At 40.7% G+C, this 22,742-nt stretch overlaps 1 protein-coding gene across 4 annotated transcripts in view; it reads left to right on the top strand.

Annotated features, from left to right (window-relative positions):
* The window catches only part of Trpc5 (transient receptor potential cation channel, subfamily C, member 5), a 284,811-nt gene that overhangs the window by 14,622 nt on the left and 247,447 nt on the right, over positions 1-22,742 (top strand). The window lies entirely within an intron of this gene.

Genomic DNA, 22,742 nt, shown 5'->3' with positions numbered 1-22,742 from the left:
GCTATATTTAGGATTATATATTTATATACATGTATGCCCAAAATAAAATTCAATTAAAAAGAGACCATTAATTTGAAAGAGAACAAGGGGGTTTACACGGGAAGGTTGGGAGTAAGGAAAAGGGAGAAACTATATAATTATATTATAATCTCAAAAAGAAAAGAAAATATTCGAGAACCAGGCCAATTGTTGATCCTTGACATAATGTTTGAGAGATAGGTGGGAAAAATGAAAAACTCAGAATAGATAGAACAATCCTACAGGTTGAAGGAAAACTAGGAGTACATGGTACATCAACATCACGAGCAGAAAGAATGCCCCGAAGAAGGAACTGTATCATGGGCTTCAATAGCTTTAACCACTTGCTATTGCAGGGCCCTTGAATAATGTAGTAGTTAGAGCAGATGCAAGGAAACCACAACCAATGAGTGCAGCCGACTCCACTACCTATTTTCGTACAGCTTGCAAATTCAACATGCTCTTTATATTTTCAAATGCATGGAAAACATCAAAAAAGATGTATTTCATTATATGAAAATCATGTGAAGTTTAAAATTCAGTGTCCATAAATAAAGTTTTATTGGAACAGAATCCCTCTCATTTATTTATGTATCGACTGTGGCATTTTTTTCTACTACAGTGGCAGAGCTGAGCAACAGGGAGCATATGGCAATGCTAAGCCCCAAATTTTCCTCATCTAGTCTCTTATACTACATGTTTCCCAGTCCCTGGTTTAGAGTATGGATTTTTAAGACAAGGCTACCTTAGTTAAAGTCCTAATTTAGCTATTCACATATGTATGAGACCTTGAGTACGTCACTGAAAAGCTCTAGTGACTATCATCTGTATCATGGATATGAAAATGGGGCTTAACTCCAAAGGATCATTGTAAATATCAAATACGTGCCTAGCATAGGCACCCGCCTGGAGTCGTCACGACATACAAACCCAGGAGCAGCTTTCTGTTCCCAGATCTGGCTGAAAGAAAAGCACTTCTACAGGAAGTACTGACACACAGGCTTACGGGAGGGTCACCCCTTGTACATAGTAAAAACTTAATCCTTCCTAACTGCCATTAATGGTCTGATGTTGTAAAGATGAGTGGAGGGCAAATTTCTGTGACTGGCAAAGGGAATTGGAGACAAATACTCCCCAAATGGATCTATCCTAAAGTTTTTCACAATACCGTTGAAGGCAAAAGAAGCAACTCAAAGAAAAGGAGGAATTTATTTATTTTTTCCATTCAATTTTGTCTTTTTTAAACTGCATAAACTCATTCATTTTCCTAAATGTGAAACTGTAAAAAATTTTTTGGACTGTCTGGCATCAATGGGAGGAGAAGCTCTTGGTCCTGTGAAGCCTCATTTCCCCAGTGTAAGGGAATGCCAGGGTGTTGAGGTGGCGGTGGGTGGGTGGGAGGGGGAGCATCCTCATAGAAACAGGAAGAGAGGGATGGGAGAGGTGGGAAAAGGGGATAACATTTGAAATGTAAATACATAAACTATCCAAGAAAAGAGAAATTTTATTTTTCTTCTTTTTTTTTCTTTTCTTTTTTCTTTTTTTTCAGAGCTGGGGACCGAACCCAGGGCCTTGCGGTTGCTAGGCAAGCGCTCTACCACTGAGCTAAATCCCCAACCCCTGAGAAATGTTATTTTTAATAATGAGACTCAAACACAGTCAAGGGCTGAGAGAGTTGGGTAAATGAGTAGGGATGGAAGAGTTGGGAGGGCAGGAGATGGAGCAGTAGGATGAAGAAGACTGTGACCAGGGTAGTGGGCTTCGCTAAAGGAAGGAACAGGAGCTCTTGCTGGGAAAAATAGTTACATTCAACTAGAAGGTTTGATGAGCTGAAACAGCTTAGATACAAAACTATTTCTGCTGTGAGCTCACAGGTAAGCTGTTCTGTTGTGAGGTAGGAGTAGAGGGATTTGATGGCGTACCGATTATGGGACATGAAACCTACATATGAAAGGTGATCTGGGAGATTTAAAAAAGAAAACCATGTAGGGGGTCCTGGTAGGCTTCCAGAGCTTGGGAAATAAGAAGCTGGAAGCATCAATCTATTCAAGCCACACCACTTTCTCTAGAGATACTAGGAAACCTCAAGGGTGCAGGTTGAGGGGTAACCCATGAAATGGAGAATTAGGTAAAATGAGGACTTGGTAGTTGTATTGAAAAACATAGAAAAAGCAATGCCACTGCTTGCAACCATAAAATCCCTTATCAACCTGTCCTGGGAACACTAGCTCTGGGACTGTAGTCATGTCAGCAGTTGCTGTGGCCAGCTAATCTTTACTCTGACTCGTGTAATATCTGGTCTGCACAATGACACTACCTTCCCAGACATTTCTGGCTTTCTTGCCCCGAAATCTCTTTGCAGCATAACAGCAACAGACAATGTAGTCAAAAGCTCTGAGGTACAACATAAGCTGTGACTTTTATGGAGAAAGAATAATACTTCTGAAGAATGGAAACCCACATTAGAGACCGTTTGAGTACCTTTTGGAATGCCATGAGCCAAACAATAGCAACCCTTTATAATTTGGGAGACGCAGAACCAGAATTTTATGATGTTCAGTACAGATCTAAATAAAATGCAATGACAGAGGGTATATTAGGTTTTCTCCTTTGAGACTTGCAGGGAAAATGAGAGAGTTAGCAGTCCAATTCTTGTTTGAGCATTCGAAAGTCAGAATAGAGAAGCAGATACCTTCAGAGATGCCCACAGAATCGGAGAATATGCTTTGACTAGGGGTTAAGACAAGAAAGAAAATAAATGAATTCCTCTGAAGGTACCTACTGGGGCTCTTGGAGTCTAGACTTGGAACCCAGTAGCTACTTAGGCACTATTTCTAAGAGAATTACTAATTTAAAAAGATACGTTGTGTGTAACCAGTGGATAGAACCCAGTAGAACAGTGAGTGACTCTATACCCCACACGGAACTTATCCAGAGTCTTTGAGCCTCCTGATGGCAGGTATTTTCCCATGTTTCCCTGATGTTCCAGCCTATAGACCACACAAGCATGCGTTGCATCCAAAGGCTTCCAGGTACAAGTGAAGGTCTGGCAAAGTGATGGATAAGGTCAGTTTGTATTCACAGCAAAGCCCATTACCACATACTTTAAGTATGCTAGTTCAACATCAGGAGCACCACGATGCTGGACTAGCATTCAAAAGTTCGAAATCTCATCCCTAAATGTACTATTTACTAGGGGTCTAACTTTAATGAAGACATTTAATCACGCTAAGCCTTAGCACCTATCATTTGTTAAATGAAGATAAGCATAATAGTGCCCTTGTATAGTTGTTGGAAGGATTAAGCAACACTGCTTAGCACTCAACATCATTCATGATAAATATTCATTAACTGCCATCAACATCCATTTAACATTTAACATGCAAAGACCTTAAAGCAAGACTTCCATTAAATTCAGCTTGAAGCCTGGCTCTGCTGCCGTACTCGTTGCTTGCAAAAGGAAAGCCTTTCAAAAGATGGATAATCTCCTTGAACCTCACTCTTAGTGAAATCAGAATTACTAGTTTAAAAAGATATGGTGGGGAAGTCCCACACCCGCGGATCCCGGCCCGCAGCAGCTCTCTGCTCCCAGACCCGGTGAGAGAGAGACCCAACCGCCTGGTCAGGTGGGCACTCCTGAGGCTGCAGAGCAGAAGAGACCACCAACACTGCTCACCCCTGCCCACATCCCTGGCCCAAGAGGAAACTGTATAAAGCCTCTGGGCTCCCGTGGGGGAGGGCCCAGGAGCGGCAGGACCCCTGCCACAGACACCGCCGGACCCTGAAGGAAACAGACCGGATAAACAGTTCTCTGCACCCAAATCCCGTGGGAGGGAGAGCTAAACCTTCAGAGAGGCAGACAGGCCTGGGAAACCAGAAGAGACTGCTCCCTGCACACACATCTCGGACGCCAGAGGAAAAAGCCAAAGACCATCTGGAACCCTGGTGCACTGAAGCTCCCGGAAGGGGCGGCACAGGTCTTCCTGGTTGCTGCCGCTGCAGAGAGCCCCTGGGCAGCACCCCACGAGCGAACTTGAGCCTCGGGACCACAGGTAAGACCAAATTTTCTGCTGCAAGAAAGCTGCCTGGTGAGCTTGGGACACACGGAAGCAGAATTTCTCTAGAACCGGGCACGTTCTGTGTTTACCGGAAGTCCCACACCCGCGGATCCCGGCCCGCAGCAGCTCTCTGCTCCAAGACCCGGTGAGAGAGAGACCCAACCGCCTGGTCAGGTGGGCACTCCTGAGGCTGCAGAGCGGAAGAGACCACCAACACTGCTCACCCCTGCCCACATCCCTGGCCCAAGAGGAAACTGTATAAGGCCTCTGGGCTCCCGTGGGGGAGGGCCCAGGAGCGGCAGGACCCCTGCCACAGACACCGCCGGACCCTGAAGGAAACAGACCGGATAAACAGTTCTCTGCACCCAAATCCCGTGGGAGGGAGAGCTAAACCTTCAGAGAGGCAGACAGGCCTGGGAAACCAGAAGAGACTGCTCCCTGCACACACATCTCGGACGCCAGAGGAAAAAGCCAAAGACCATCTGGAACCCTGGTACACTGAAGCTCCCGGAAGGGGCAGCACAGGTCTTCCTGGTTGCTGCCGCTGCAGAGAGCCCCTGGACAGCACCCCACGAGCAAACCTGAGCCTCGGGACCACAGGTAAGACCAAATTTTCTACTGCAAGAAAGCTGCCTGGTGAACTCAAGACACAGGCCCACAGGAACAGCTGAAGACCTGTAGAGAGGAAAAACTACACGCCCGAAAGCAGAACACTCTGTCCCCATAACTGACTGAAAGAGAGGAAAACAGGTCTACAGCACTCCTGACACACAGGCTTATAGGACAGTCTAGCCACTGTCAGAAATAGCAGAACAAAGTAACACTAGACATAATCTGATGGCGAGAGGCAAGCGCAGGAACCCAAGCAACAGAAACCAAGACTACATGCCATCATCGGAGCCCAATTCTCCCACCAAAACAAACATGGAATATCCAAACACACCAGAAAAGCAAGATCTAGTTTCAAAATCATATTTGATCATGATGCTGGAGGACTTCAGGAAAGACCTGAACACACTTAGGGAAGCACAGGAAAACATTAATAAACAAGTAAAAGCCTACAGAGAGGAATCGCAAAAATCCCTGAAAGAATTCCAGGAAAACACAATCAAACAGTTGAAGGAATTAAAAATGGAAATAGAAGCAATCAAGAAAGAACACATGGAAACAACCCTGGATATAGAAAACCAAAAGAAGAGACAAGGAGCTGTAGATACAAGCTTCACCAACAGAATACAAGAGATGGAAGAGAGAATCTCAGGAGCAGAAGATTCCATAGAAATCATTGACTCAACTGTCAAAGATAATGTAAAGCGGAAAAAGCTACTGGTCCAAAACATACAGGAAATCCAGGACTCAATGAGAAGATCAAACCTAAGGATAATAGGTATAGAAGAGAGTGAAGACTCCCAGCTCAAAGGACCAGTAAATATCTTCAACAAAATCATAGAAGAAAACTTCCCTAACCTAAAAAAAGAGATACCCATAGACATACAGGAAGCCTACAGAACTCCAAATAGATTGGACCAGAAAAGAAACACCTCCCGTCACATAATTGTCAAAACACCAAACGCACAAAATAAAGAAAGAATATTAAAAGCAGTAAGGGAAAAAGGTCAAGTAACATATAAAGGGAGACCTATCAGAATCACACCAGACTTCTCGCCAGAAACTATGAAGGCCAGAAGATCCTGGACTGATGTTATACAGACCCTAAGAGAACACAAATGCCAGCCCAGATTACTGTATCCAGCAAAACTCTCAATTAACATTGATGGAGAAACCAAGATATTCCATGACAAAACCAAATTTACACAATATCTTTCCACAAATCCAGCACTACAAAGGATAATAAATGGTAAAGCCCAACATAAGGAGGCAAGCTATACCCTAGAAGAAGCAAGAAACTAATCGTCTTGGCAACAAAACAAAGAGAATGAAAGCACACAAACATAACCTCACATCAAATATGAATATAACGGGAAGCAATAATCACTATTCCTTAATATCTCTCAATATCAATGGCCTCAACTCCCCAATAAAAAGACATAGATTAACAAACTGGATACGCAACAAGGACCCTGCATTCTGCTGCCTACAGGAAACACACCTCAGAGACAAAGACAGACACTACCTCAGAGTGAAAGGCTGGAAAACAACTTTCCAAGCAAATGGTCAGAAGAAGCAAGCTGGAGTAGCCATTCTAATATCAAATAAAATCAATTTCCAACTAAAAGTCATCAAAAAAGATAAGGAAGGACACTTCATATTCATCAAAGGAAAAATCAACCAAGATGAACTCTCAATCCTAAATATCTATGCCCCAAATACAAGGGCACCTACTTATGTAAAAGAAACCTTACTAAAGCTCAAAACACACATTGCACCTCACACAATAATAGTGGGAGATTTCAACACCCCACTCTCATCAATGGACAGATCATGGAAACAGAAATTAAACAGTGATGTAGACAGACTAAGAGAAGTCATGAGCCAAATGGACTTAACGGATATTTATAGAACATTCTATCCTAAAGCAAAAGGATATACCTTCTTCTCAGCTCCTCATGGTACTTTCTCCAAAATTGACCATATAATTGGTCAAAAAACGGGCCTCAACAGGTACAGAAAGATAGAAATAATCCCATGCGTGCTATCGGACCACCACGGCCTAAAACTGGTCTTCAATAACAATAAGGGAAGAATGCCCACATATACGTGGAAATTGAACAATGCTCTACTCAATGATAACCTGGTCAAGGAAGAAATAAAGAAAGAAATTAAAGACTTTTTAGAATTTAATGAAAATGAAGGTACAACATACCCAAACTTATGGGACACAATGAAAGCTGTGCTAAGAGGAAAACTCATAGCGCTGAGTGCCTGCAGAAAGAAACAGGAAAGAGCATATGTCAGCAGCTTGACAGCACACCTAAAAGCTCTAGAACAAAAAGAAGCAAATACACCCAGGAGGAGTAGAAGGCAGGAAATAATCAAACTCAGAGCTGAAATCAACCAAGTAGAAACAAAAAGGACCATAGAAAGAATCAACAGAACCAAAAGTTGGTTCTTTGAGAAAATCAACAAGATAGATAAACCCTTAGCCAGACTAACGAGAGGACACAGAGAGTGTGTCCAAATTAACAAAATCAGAAATGAAAAGGGAGACATAACTACAGATTCGGAGGAAATTCAAAAAATCATCAGATCTTACTATAAAAACCTATATTCAACAAAATTTGAAAATCTTCAGGAAATGGACAATTTCCTAGACAGATACCAGGTATCGAAGTTAAATCAGGAACAGATAAACCAGTTAAACAACCCCATAACTCCTAAGGAAATAGAAGCAGTCATTAAAGGTCTCCCAACCAAAAAGAGCCCAGGTCCAGACGGGTTTAGTGCAGAATTCTATCAAACCTTCATAGAAGACCTCATACCAATATTATCCAAACTATTCCACAAAATTGAAACAGATGGAGCCCTACCGAATTCCTTCTATGAAGCCACAATTACTCTTATACCTAAACCACACAAAGACACAACAAAGAAAGAGAACTTCAGACCAATTTCCCTTATGAATATCGACGCAAAAATACTCAATAAAATTCTGGCAAACCGAATTCAAGAGCACATCAAAACAATCATCCACCATGATCAAGTAGGCTTCATCCCAGGCATGCAGGGATGGTTTAATATACGGAAAACCATCAACGTGGTCCATTATATAAACAAACTGAAAGAACAGAACCACATGATCATTTCATTAGATGCTGAGAAAGCATTTGACAAAATTCAACACCCCTTCATGATAAAAGTCCTGGAAAGAATAGGAATTCAAGGCCCATACCTAAACATAGTAAAAGCCATATACAGCAAACCAGTTGCTAACATTAAACTAAATGGAGAGAAACTTGAAGCAATCCCACTAAAATCAGGGACTAGACAAGGCTGCCCACTCTCTCCCTACTTATTCAATATAGTTCTTGAAGTTCTAGCCAGAGCAATCAGACAACAAAAGGAGATCAAAGGGATACAGATCGGAAAAGAAGAGGTCAAAATATCACTATTTGCAGATGACATGATAGTATATTTAAGTGATCCCAAAAGTTCCACCAGAGAACTACTAAAGCTGATAAACAACTTCAGCAAAGTGGCTGGGTATAAAATTAACTCAAATAAATCAGTTGCCTTCCTCTATACAAAAGAGAAACAAGCCGAGAAAGAAATTAGGGAAACGACACCCTTCATAATAGACCCAAATAATATAAAGTACCTCGGTGTGACTTTAACCAAGCAAGTAAAAGATCTGTACAATAAGAACTTCAAGACACTGAGGAAAGAAATTGAAGAAGACCTCAGAAGATGGAAAGATCTCCCATGCTCATGGATTGGCAGGATTAATATGGTAAAAATGGCCATTTTACCAAAAGCAATCTACAGATTCAATGCAATCCCCATCAAAATACCAATCCAATTCTTCAAAGAGTTAGACAGAACAATTTGCAAATTCATCTGGAATAACAAAAAACCCAGGATAGCTAAAGCTATCCTCAACAATAAAAGGACTTCAGGGGGAATCACTATCCCTGAACTCAAGCAGTATTACAGAGCAATAGTGATAAAAACTGCATGGTATTGGTACAGAGACAGACAGATAGACCAATGGAATAGAATTGAAGACCCAGAAATGAACCCACACACCTATGGTCACTTGATTTTTGACAAAGGAGCCAAAACCATCCAATGGAAAAAAGATAGCATTTTCAGCAAATGGTGCTGGTTCAACTGGAGGGCAACATGTAGAAGAATGCAGATCGATCCATCCTTATCACCCTGTACAAAGCTTAAGTCCAAGTGGATCAAGGACCTCCACATCAAACCAGACACACTCAAACTAATAGAAGAAAAACTAGGGAAGCATCTGGAACACATGGGCACTGGAAAAAATTTCCTGAACAAAACACCAATGGCTTATGCTCTAAGATCAAGAATCGACAAATGGGATCTCATAAAACTGCAAAGCTTCTGTAAGGCAAAGGACACTGTGGTTAGGACAAAACGGCAACCAACAGATTGGGAAAAGATCTTTACCAATCCTACAACAGATAGAGGCCTTATATCCAAAATATACAAAGAACTCAAGAAGTTAGACCGCAGGGAAACAAATAACCCTATTAAAAAATGGGGTTCAGAGCTAAACAAAGAATTCACAGCTGAGGAATGCCGAATGGCTGAGAAACACCTAAAGAAATGTTCAACATCTTTAGTCATAAGGGAAATGCAAATCAAAACAACCCTGAGATTTCACCTCACACCAGTGCGATTGGCTAAGATCAAAAACTCAGGTGACAGCAGATGCTGGCGAGGATGTGGAGAAAGAGGAACACTCCTCCATTGTTGGTGGGATTGCAGACTGGTAAAACCATTCTGGAAATCAGTCTGGAGGTTCCTCAGAAAATTGGACATTGAACTGCCTGATGATCCAGCTATACCTCTCTTGGGCATATACCCAAAAGATGCCTCAACATATAAAAGAGACACGTGCTCCACTATGTTCATCGCAGCCTTATTTATAATAGCCAGAAGCTGGAAAGAACCCAGATGCCCTTCAACAGAGGAATGGATACAGAAAATGTGGTACATCTACACAATGGAATATTACTCAGCTATCAAAAACAACGAGTTTATGAAATTCGTAGGCAAATGGTTGGAACTGGAAAATATCATCCTGAGTGAGCTAACCCAATCACAGAAAGACATACATGGTATGCACTCATTGATAAGTGGCTATTAGCCCAAATGCTTGAATTACCCTAGATCCCTAGAACAAACGAAACTCAAGACGGATGATCAAAATGTGAATGCTTCACTCCTTCTTTAAATGAGGAAAAAGAATACCCTTGGCAGGGAAGGGAGAGGCAAAGATTAAAACAGAGACTGGAGGCACACCCATTCAGAGCCTGCCCCACATGTGGCCCATACATATACAGCCACCCAATTAGACAAGATGGATGAAGCAAAGAAGTGCAGACCGACAGGAGCCGGATGTAGATCGCTCCTGAGAGACACAGCCAGAATACAGCAAATATAGAGGCGAATGCCAGCAGCAAACCACTGAACTGAGAATAGGTCCCCTATTGAAGGAATCAGAGAAAGAACTGGAAGAGCTTGAAGGGGCTCGAGACCCCAAAAGTACAACAATGCCAAGCAACCAGAGCTTCCAGGGACTAAGCCACTACCTAAAGACTATACATGGACTGACCCTGGACTCTGACCCCATAGGTAGCAATGAATATCCTAGTAAGAGCACCAGTGGAAGGGGAAGCCCTGGGTCCTGCTAAGACTGAACCCACAGTGAACTAGTCTATGGGGGGAGGGCGGCAATGGGGGGAGGGTTGGGAGGGGAACACCCATAAGGAAGGGGAGGGGGAGGGGGATGTTTGCCCGGAAACCGGGAAAGGGAATAACACTGGAAATGTATATAAGAAATACTCAAGTTAACAAAAAAAAAAAAAAAAAAAAGATATGGTGTGTGAAAAGTAAGGAACAGTGTTCAATGCTTGCGTTCTTTTTCCTTTTGAGTAAGCTGTGCCTCCTTTTAAAGGTAGAGGAACAAAGAAGAGTGCCCAGTAAAGCAAATATCAATCCTGGGATGGGAACCCATTACTTCTCTCCTAGGGCTCTGCCTACTTAGATTCTCCAAAAAATGCTCAGTCCTCTAGAGAGATGGCTCATTCATTAAAAGTATTTGGTATTCTCATACGGAATCCAAATTTGAGTCCTGGCTGCCACAGCATACAGATCAGTGCCTATAACTCCAGCTCCAGGAACTGGAGGATCTAATATCCTCTTCTGGCCTGCTCAGCCATCCTCACACATACATGTATATACCCACATAAAGACACATAAACATAGGTTAGAAAAATTGGTCCTCTACTCATTTGATACCTGGAGCAGGGACTTTACAGAAATCTGAGCTTCCTTGATGTTTAAGAAACAGAATGGCAACATCACTGACTGTAGGCTGACATCAGAAGATGAAGTCTCCTACCATTGTCTTGACTCCAGCACAAGTAAAAGTAGAGTCTATCAGTCATATTCGTGTTCAAAAATGCATTGATCCCCCCAACCATCCAACCTAGCATTGGTTTCTGACTCCTCATCATTCTGGCTTTGTTCCGTGAAGCCTCAGCCTCTATTCAAAAGGTAAACCCCCTTCAGCGTACAATGACACCTATTACCAGGGAGCCACTCATCGGCACAATAGTATGGATGAGCTTTGTCAGGATTTTCCTCTTTGGCAGGGGGCAAAAGAGGAGAAATATCAAGTATAGAATGCTGCTTTCACTTCTTGTATGCTAGAAGACACTGGAGACAGCAGGGGAGACATTATAAAGAGACAAAGGCATAGAAAGAAAGGTTGCTGCAGCCTCTACCCTTTCTAGGGATGGAGAGAAGCAAACGGCAGATGAATGGACCATCTCTAGAACTTTGAAAGGAGCCAGAGCTAGGCATGGAAAGGTCACAGTTACCTTATTTTGCCTACCTTATTGTCTTCACCTGTAAAATGAAGGAATCATGCTATCTATCTCATTGAGATGTATTAGAAGAAAAGCCATATAAACCTGCTGTCTAAAAGATCACTAACGATCCATTTAACTTCTCGGAACAGGATCCAGGCTGCAGTGACCTTGCCTGTGAGATGGCCAGGTGACATGCAGCTGGCATTCCTCCTGGCCCCTCGGCTGCTAAATGGAGCAGTTCTTGCACCTGCCGTGTTTCATCTCTGAGTTCCTCTCTCTTCCTGTCTCTGGAAAAAGCTAAACACTTTGAATTAAGTTTCTGTGTATACTTCCATAGATTTTCTTTCTCTTCTCCAACAAGGTTTATGAGCCAGATGTTTTACAGATGTTGAATCATATAGTCTTTATCACAACCCTCTGAGATAATGATCACAATAATCAGCTTTTTACGCGTGAAGTAAACAACTTACAAGAGTTACCCAAAACCACAGAGCTAGCTTCTGAGATTACTTGGTGATACAGTCTCAGTGCGAACTCCGTGATCCGCGGGCTCTTACAATCTTTCCACCTCCTTTTCCAAAACATTCCCTAAGCCTTAGATGTAGAACTTGGTTTATGGATTTATCTACTGGGACTGTGCTCCACAACTCTGCATTTTGATTGACTGTGGTTTTCTGCCTGTTGAAAAGAGACATTTCCTCAATGAGGGGTAAGTACTACATTTACCTTCCAGTGTAAGGACAAATGTTTAGAGTGCGGTCAGGGACTCTGGGGCTTTATTAAAGTGACAATTGTAGATTCTCTTCCAAGATCCAGGACTTCACTAGCATTGGGGAGTTGCCTAAATTTCCAAAACCAGGCATGATTTCCCTCACCTACAAAGTCTCACCAACATGACGTGCCTAAACATGAGCTGAACAATAAAAATAATAATAGATATGCCAAAATCAACAGAAGACAGGCCACAGGGTTTCATATGCAAAGAACTCCAGGTAACCAAGGAATGCTGAGATTGGGAGATAATGGTCTTCTCTAGAAAAGAGCACACCAATTGGTTCTCTAATACCAAATAGCCATGAAAACATGCATACAAGTATCATTACACAGAGTGAGCAGGGTACATTTAGGGCTATATATGTGGAACAGTTAGTGATAAAAAGAAACATTGATAATAAATTTCAGGAGACTGAAGACCAGATCTTGACAGTTCACTCTCAATTCTCAGAGCCTAATCCAAAGGCTGAATTACTAAGTGATTCCATTAATAAAATTCAGATCCACTTAGGGAAAAACAGCTAAGTGCTAAAAATGTGATTTATTTAGGATGAAATAAGGATGTATGAGATCTGATTCCAAACTCCAAGCTTGTTTTATTTGCGAGACAAATAATTGCAATGCCATGAGAATAGGAGTATTTTCAGAATATGCACAGAACTATAAATGCTTATGGGGCCAGGATAGGAACATGGAAGCGGAAGAATCTTTGTTTCCTTGCTTGCTTTTCTACTTGGGAAAGTTAGGAAGAACTGCATAGGAAGAATGTAAAACTTGGCCTAGGGCTTTAAGAAGTAGAAAACAGATACCAAGCATCAGGCAGAAACATCCCTGGTGAAGAGAAAAGCATAAAGAAAGTGAGATCAGTGGTTGGGACAGATAGTTTAGAGTGGGTGAAATCCAGGATACATGAGGAAGAGTGCAGAGATTTGATGAGCTAGATGGGCACTTGCCAATTTAAACTTCGTCTTATATCCAGAATAGGATATCTACACGCGTCCAGATGGATAAAGAGATTATGAGAATCACCATGTCAATGTTGTAATGAAGACAGAGGAAAACATGAAAATGTGGAGCCCACAGAACAGGGAGCTGCTGTTACACCAACAATAAGTTCAGCCAATAAGGCTAGACGTGAGAAATGTCTTAAAGACTACTTTAATAACTCTTGGCAGTAGGATAGAATAGAAAGATAACAGAATGGAAGATTCAAGAATGACCCCATGGTTTCTGGCCTGGTAAAATGGGTAGATGATATTGCCCCAACAGTTATGAAATATATGAGGTAAGTTACAATGGGAGTGGTGAGTTTTATATTGAATGTATTTTGTGTAACGTATGTGTACAAGTGATATGTAGCAGTGGTGGTGTTCAGAAGGCAGTTTGACAGCTCTTGGGCTCACAAAAGACAAAAGGAAATTGGATTTGATTTCATTGCTATACAAATCATTCACTGAAATCATGTATGTGAGTGAGACTGTTTTTATTAATAATCACACAGACCTTGATTTGATTCATCTCTGTTGAAAGGCAACTTTTCAGGTCTTCAGGTAAAATGGAAAAATTGCTCTTTTATGATCTATTCTCCAAACATTTTCTTAGGGAGATTACTCCTAATGCACTTCCAAAGAAAATTGTCCTGTTTTCTACTCTCCACGCAACGAGAATAGTTTATTTAAATCAATACAAAAAATCACAAAATCATTAGTTATCTAGGCTTGAGTCCTTAAGGTGCATTAAGAAACATAACAGCAGCAAACATCGATCCCTGTAGAGTCTTTTAGTTCTCATAGGCCAAAACCATGCGTGAAAAATATGGATGAAAATCAGACAGAGACAGTTCTGCACAGGGCAGTAATGAGGAATGCAGGGAAATGGGTTATTTGGCTTCTGAATAGACTGCCTAGAAGGTAAAACTGAGGAGACTAGCAGATACACAAGGAATTAAATAACATGAAATAAAGCAGGATACAGGGCACTGTTGGCCTGGCTATAGCCCTGAATTCAAAGAAGATTGTAATCTGTAGGTTCTGTCTAGTCCCCATGTCTCTAGATCTAGTGGTACCCAGTAGACTCAAACAGTCAACGAAATTCCCTGATACCAACCTTTCACCAACTACTCTAAGACCTAGCTCAATTTTAGACTGGGCCCCCTGTAACTGAGGATCCTAAGTTCTGGACTTAAAAGCATGGACCACTAACATCCAGTTTATAGAGTACTGGGTATTGAACTTGGACTTTATTCTTTCTTTTATGTTTTGTTTCAATGTTTAGTTTGAATTTTCTGTGCATGTGTAAGTACCTGCAAGTATGTATGTACATGGACCGCGTTCATGCTTGATTTTCGGAGAGACCAGAAAAGGTGTTGAATCCCCAGGAGATGGTAGTTCTGTCCTATCATGTGAGTACTGAGACCTGAACCCAGGTTCTCTGCCAAAGGAGCAAGTGCTCTTAACAGCCAAGCCGTCTCTTTAGCTTCAAGGCCTAACTTCTCAAACTGTGAGTTGTGACCCCATGGGGGCTTATGTAATTGAATGTGTTATTCATAAAAAATTTAAAAATGATAAAAGATTTCTGAATATGTGGCAACCCAAAATTAATTAAAATGAAACCTGGAAGGAATTAAGGCATTTTGGAAAGCAGTTAACCTATATTGTATGATGCAATTTCTTTTCTCTGTATCCTTGGATCGGAACACATAGCATATGTACTCTATCGGACACACATGTCATCACAAAAACACAGTGCTAATTATCACTGCCCAAAAACCCACAATCCAGATTCAAGAACATGTATGGGATGAGTGGTGTGTCTGCTTTTGCTGTATTTATGGACATTTTATCCCTTGTGGAAACATAATGGCTTAATTACAGGAATCGAAGACTTTTCATACTTTTCTACCATGAGTCCTCTACATATAAATTAATATATCTTTGCACAGGATTATGTTAGAATGTTTGATTAAAAAAAAACATGTGACTGGCTTGAGCTTCATAAAAAAATTGCTCTCTAAGGGCTAGTGAGATAACTCTGTTGGCAAAGTGCTTTTCTTGCAAGAATGAGGACCTGAGTTTGATCCACAGATGTCATGTTAAAAACAAAAAGCTGGTGGTGTGCACTTGTAACCTGATTAGTGAGGAGATGGCTAGACTATGTGGAGAGTTTGAGGTTAACGAGAGGTCCTGCTTTGTGTCCTGTATATGTGCGTGTGCGCGTGTGTGCGCGTGCACACACACACACACACACACACACATATGAATTCATAAAATCACTAGATGACTTTTGCTTGAGATAAGGGCAGAGCTGCTAACAATTTATGAGATGACCCAAAGCATACTTCTGCCATTTTAGATTAGGCCATTATGCAAAGTGGCATTCTCAATATTGAATATTATAAACTCTGAAATTTTTTGGAGATGTTCTACATGCTGCAATATCAAATATTAAGCCAAGGCTTAACTCTTTGTGTGAAAATACACAAACATACTCATCTCATTAGTATGAAAAATACCTTTCATCTTCAATAAATGGTAAACATTTGTGTATAGCAAAAGTTATTTTGAGAAAAATGTTTTTAAAACTTATTAGTAGTGAACGGTTAGATTATATATCCTGTGTGTCCAGGATCACATTTCATGCAAAGACAAGTCATAAAATCAAAAATTTAATTACTAGCTGCTCTTCCAGTGTTTCAATTCACCACACCTACACAGCAGTCCACATCTGTCTGTAAGTTCAGTTCCAGAGGACCCAGTGCCTATTTCTGGCCTCTGTGGATACTGCATACACATGGTGCAGAGACCTACATATAGGCAAAACACCCATATGCATAAAACAAAAATGAAAAAAGCATTGGTCAAACATCATTGAACAACATCCAAGCAGATAAAGAAGCATTTCTAAGGCTGCTACTAACATTCCTCAGCCTCATGCACTACACATTTGAATGACCTTAGCTGCTTCTTCCCTCTAACCAGTATGTACTATGTCTTGTTCATTTCTCTTCTGTTTGGTTATCTTCCAAAACTAACTCCCATTAGTCTCTTCCTATCACCAGATTATTCTTCTTTTGATTTTCTCCTTTGCCAAAACCCTTTCAATGTTACCTCACAACCTGAAAGATAAAGCTCACATTCCTTGATCCCAGACCATGGGTCTTGTGTTATCTGGCACAAACCACATTTTCAGTATAATCACCATATTAATCGGCATTCTGTCAAGTTGTGGCTCCTAATTCTAGAACACTTCTAATGGTCCAGACAAAGATGAGGGTGTTTTCTACTTGGGGCTTACAGCACAGCTTCATGTCCAGAGAAGGCCATGAGGCAGAGCAAACCATGGAACAAATGAGAACAGATCTTGTTTGAAGACAAGATTCAAGGCACCCAAGAACTTTCCTGCCTATGAAGGTCTGTGGTATCTTCCAGCAGTGCCACCCTGAGGAATAAGCCTTTAACATACAGACAGTGAGTGGGGATGCTACCCTCTGCTCTAGAAAACCACTATTTTTGGTGTCCCAGCATAACCTTTGCCTTCCCCACATTTGCTTACATAATACATGCTATTAAAATTGTAGAGGTTTTTTTTGGTTGGTTGGGTCTCTCTCTCTCTCTCTCTCTCTCTCTCTCTCTCTCTCTCTCTCTCTCTGTGTGTGTGTGTGTGTGTGTGTGTGTGTGTGTGTGTGTGTGTTAAGTGTACATGTGGCCGTTCTTGTTGGTGTTTGGTGTTGAGACAGACTATAATGTACAATGCTAGCTGACCTTCAATTAACTATGAAGTTAAAGCTGACCTCAAACTTGTGTTCTTTCTGCCTCAACATCCTGTGTTCAAAACATTGTAGGCATGCACCACCATGTCAAGAAAGAACATTGGTTTTACTCCAAATAACTGTCAAGTATTGTCTGTCTTTTAAAACTACCTAAAAACTACCACACCCAACCAATGTACAGACTAGATCAAATATCTAAAGTCATTACTAGGTTTCGTACATTTTTATGATTGCTTCCTCCTCTGAGTTCATTATACAGTGTCTAAAGATTGTAACTGGCTCTTTTTAATAATTTTCTTGTAACATTATCAGTCACTGTATTGTGTCCAAACAACTTTTCTTCCAAGGTAGACTTTAAGATTCATGAGAGACTGTGTTTCTTTATCTCCACTCCTCACTCCACACCCTGCATATAACATATTGCCTTGCATACAGTAGGAAAGCAATAAATATTTTTCAATTATTTTTATAACAGCATACTTCCAGTCAGAAATTCTATTTCCTTGGAAGACAGTGACTAGCTGGCGGTTTCTAAAGCATCTACGAGAAGCAGGACAAAAGTGAAATAAGCCACTGTCTTAGTACAATACAATTGAATTCCAGATCAAGAAGAAAAACACACTGGTGCTAATTAAATGGAATAGCCTGGAGCAATAATGAATTCTCAAAATGTGTAGGAGAAAGAGAAATATGACAATAACTCACAGTGGAAAATAAAATCATTCTATCATCGGAATGATTTGTTCCTGGTTTTAGAGCGAACTAATTCAAACCTCTCAAAGACTTCCCGTTTGCAAACTCCTTTTTGTGAATTAATAGGAAGCAAGAACGGAGGTGGTAATACCAGAAGAACCTGTTTCTGGATTTTTGTTTTTCCTTTATTCTCTTTCTCTCTCTTTCTGAATGTTCCATAATCCACTAGATCCCCTTTTCTATCTCATATTGGTGCGTGCGTGCGTGCGTGCGTGCGTGTGTGAGTGTGTGTGTGTGTGTGTGTGTGTGTGTGTGTGTGTGTGTGTGTTTGTGTGTGAACACAAGTTTATTAGCTGCCTTGGTAGAGATTGCTCTTCCAATTATAATTTGAATATAAAATGCCCCCTCAGGCTCATGTTTTGGAGCTTGTCCCAAGCAGGTGACACTATGTAAGAAGGCTTTGGAACCTTCAAGAGCTAGAGCTTGGCCATTATTTACAATGATTTACTTCTCACCAGGGGGCATGTCTTTGAAGGTCACTTACCTGGGCTCTAGTTCTACTTGTTCTCTGTTACCTGGTCCATCGTGGTTTTAGAACTGGCCACCACATATTCCTGCCACCATAAAGTTCAGCACATTTTGCTCACTGTGATGGACTGAACTTTCTCTGAAACCAGGGTCCAAAGTACATCCTTCCCCAATTAAGTAGCTTCTGTCAGGCATTTGGTCACAGCAACACAAAAGTAACTAACACACTCAGCCTTCTCAGAGAGTTCACATTGCTCTGGGGCCACAGTCATAAGCCCAAGCCTGATGCCAGGAGCTTTCAAGAGCCTGTGTGCATGCCACCTTGTGTTTTCATTCATTTCTTCCCTTATTGCTCTCTCCTGTAAGACTCGTCCACATCTCCATTCCAAAGACTAATAAAGACAGTTACCAGTTTCCTTCCCGACATATGGTGTCTTTACAAATGGTGCCACATTCTCTTTCAGTTTCGCGTTATGCTTTGCCTCACAGTGCAGCAGGCCTGCTCTCATACCTAAGGACCATTCCAACATAAATTCCCCTCAACTCTATTCATCATAAAAATTCTGACAGCCGCGAGTGCTGCTGTTCCATAAGTGATGAATATCCTCTGTTGAGTCATTTCTCTTTGCACACCCTGCACTTGTAGTTTTCATTGTGGATTTTGTCAAAATTGAACTTGGCCACTGGGTACAAATGATTTGGTGCAGTTCAAGAAATCCTGTGGGTGTTTAATTAATAAACAGTTGTTGACCGGCTCTACCAGCCTACAGACTGAATCAGACACAAATCAGAACACAGGCAAACCAGGGAGTGTTTTCCTCAATATTGAAAGAAAGTTTCCAAAAATGAAATATAGCATTAAGGTTTAAGAAATGACCAGTTGCAGTAGGGTCTAGAGGAAAGCTAAGATTAACCCAGCAGGTATTTTCATCAAGGAGTCCAGAAATAAGAAAATGAAGAAGGACACCTTCCATTTTCTTCAACACACAGGGCATCAGTAAAGGCCTGTGTTTAAAGAGAAAGCAAATTGCAGCTAACAAACCAAGCTTTTATGGAATTTGTTTACAGTAGACTCTGTTGATAATTTCTCAATCAATTTTGGGCCGTTCATTTAAGTAGCCCCTGGTAGTCAATTGCATATCTTGGTACAGAATGATTTATTGTGGGAATTTCTGCTGAGAATATTTATGTGTTCTCTAATGGAGAAACACTGCGCTTAAACTAGGGTGACGGTCCATTTAGGAGCAGGAAACAGGAAGGACCAAAGATTGTACAGAGGACCTTAATAAGGGTCCTTATTTCAAATATATTAATATAATTATATAATTTATTTCATTTAGTAATATGCCATCATATGCATAAGAATTCTTACATGTGTCCACAATGTAAAATATTGCTTGTTAAATTATTCATAGGGCATTTTGTTATTTTTGATAACCTTCGTTTAACTTGTATGAGCAATATTGTTTGCTCTCTCCTCCATTCAGTTCTGAGTAGCTGCAAGTGACCCAAATGACTACCCCTCTTTACACTGTCACAAAATTTCATCTCTCTGAGCTAGCTCAGCAGAGGTAAATGTATTCAGATAAATATGGGAGATATGTAAAAATGATTGGGGACAACTGGGTATAGTAGTAACAACAGTGATTAAAAGACAACACACCCAGTGGATAATTTACACATATAGGCGTTTTTAGATTTGCTTGTTAAATTTGTCATTGACAATTTCACACATGTATGCAGTATCACTCCTATCCACACTCTTTCCACCCAATGAGATTTAAATTCAAAACATATAAACAAAAAGCATATGATTACCAAATGCATATTTTGGAGTCTGAAAATCAACTTTTCAGTCCTTGATTTCTTTTTTTAATACTCAATAGGACTAAAAGCAAGATGAACTCATGTGTTAGGGTATCTTCCAGCTCAAAGGATTGGCTATTTTCTTCTTCACCTTGTACTTTAATCAGAATCCTTTAAGGATCACATTCCAAATAAAATTCTGTAAAATCTCCTTCCTTCTACCTTACCACTGCTGTCCTTCTTCCCCTACCCTGAATGTTTTTGTCATAGGCCTCCTTCTATTTAAACAAATGTGCAACAATTCTTTAGCTAGCCATCAGCTTCCATGAGAGATACTCTAGCATTTTCTAGAATATGGAGCTGATGTTCTATACCTTAGTCTTTTTCAAAGATGGGCATAGATAGAATTTGACAGATACACTAGGTTAAATGGCTAACATTGGGAGGAGGGGCCACAGGAAGTTTTAAAGCCATCTTTTCTACAGCTTCCTAATATTCCATCCCTTCCACTACAGCATAATACAATCAGAAGCTCCAGAAAATTGCTTTATTCACTGAGTGCCTACCCTTAATGATCTGAATTTGGGGTTTAGAAATGGAACTGCATCATTTGGCAGAAACTGTAAAACCTGAAAACTAACAAACAGATGTGCAGCTGCTGAGCTACTTCAAAGCTTCATGAAGGGGGAGGCCGAGACTCTGCCGTGTATTATAGAATCACATATGAACACTGACTAGCCTTCCGAGTGGGCAGACTAGAGTTGATGAGACACACAATGATACAAGGTTATGTCTGGTGAGCTGTGATTCTGCTTCCACCATGTGTGAGCATCCTCATGTGGCCATAAAGCTAGTGAAGATTCAGGATGCTTGACTCAGAAACTGGTGTGGACTTTGACTAAGAAGTTGACAGGATTGTTATCATTTGATAAAAGTGACCTTGATAATCCCACTCCTTGTATTGGAGAGAGTGAATATATGGCATGGTTTAGGTGACAGGCTCGACATAACAGCCCATGATGGCAAGTTAGTCACTCTGTATTTCAATCCTAGATCCATGATTATCTGTGAAGTCTTGGCAATTTGTGTAACTTTCCTGTATCTACTTCATTTATCTATAAGATGAGCATAATACTATTTTACCCTACAGGGTTATTGTAGAGGTTAAATATGAAGTATGCAGATCAGTGTCTAGTATGCAATTAACACTCAAAATTTTGCTCTTATTAACATATTCTCTTAACATCTTTTAAAGGTAGAAATTAAAACCAACGATCGCTATTTTAGGGTTTAAATGTAAATCATACCTCTTCCCAGGGTCTTAGTTTCTTTCTTTTATAAAATGAAATGGTATCACTATATCAAAGTTTTGCTAGTATCTCTTTTTTTGATAGCCCACACTTACATTGGCTATTTGGCAATGTTACATTTTGCCTAAACCTTGGCAAAAGAGAATGAATCATGCATATTCCCCCAGGTCCTTTTATTCCCCAAGACAGAGGATGGTCCTTTCTACTCTGCCCTTTCTTGGCTCTTTAATTCTGTGACACAAGAAATACAGAATCAAAGGCTGCCCCCAGCTCATCTGCTTACACCAGCTGTTAGCAACCAGTACAGCTCATCTTTTAGCAGTGAAAGCTGCAACACTGATCTAAGGACAATGTTTTATTTATCACTTGTCTCCCTTTGTTCCACATCAAACCTGACATTGGTCACTAGAATCGCACAGACCAGCTGGTAGGCAAAAGGACTACGGCTAATGTGATGGCTTGTTGTCATCTTGGGTTGTTATGTTGAACGTCAGGCTTAGATTGCTCTAAAAGGAGTCCAGCCTAACAGACCAGCTCCAAGCTGGGAGAGGAAATTCTAATATTGTTCTTTCTTCACTGGGAGGAGGGTGTGCAGATGTCATTTGGCTTTTTAAACGCTGGTTAAAAAAACAGAATTTTTAATAGCTCCCCTTAGTTTTCTCGCAAAGAAACTACATGAAGAGCTCAGGTTCACAGAAATGGCAAGCAGAGACTAGCAAAAGTGCTGTCTCTCTTCATCTCCATCTTTCAAATGGGGAGTTACCACAAAAGGAGACCACCAACCATCAGAAATGAAATCATCTGGAGAGCCTATTAAGACACTACTTATCTAATCCTCACTGAATCTTCTCCGCAGTAGCAGCAGGCAGGAATTTGAATTTAGTGTCCTGCCTTTATGAGTTTTGATCTAAGAGTTACCACCTTCTTGAATCCATCTTGAAAAGTGGATCAGTTTCAGCGGGAATCTCAGTGATGGATGATTTAGGTATGGAAAAGATATGGATGTCAAATGTAGATGGGGAGAATTGAATTAAGAGGAACATTTTCTGTCAGAGCCATAAACCAGTAGAAGCCTTAGAAACACTAAGCCCGTCTTTAAAGTGAAGTGATTAGGCTTGATAATTCAGAAAATACAAGTCTGCACTCTTTGAAGCTCCAACTACCCAAGGGAGACTCATATATTTTTTGTCTGCAAGAATAATAATAAAAATATAAGTGGAAATGTTCCCTTCATTGTACACTATAAATTTTTTACCTCGAT

The sequence above is a fragment of the Rattus norvegicus genome, chromosome X (genome assembly GCF_036323735.1).
Source record: "Rattus norvegicus strain BN/NHsdMcwi chromosome X, GRCr8, whole genome shotgun sequence".
Lineage (NCBI taxonomy): Eukaryota > Metazoa > Chordata > Mammalia > Rodentia > Muridae > Rattus > Rattus norvegicus.
Note: the sequence above shows the minus strand (reverse complement) of the source record. Positions and strands in the feature narration are given on the sequence as shown.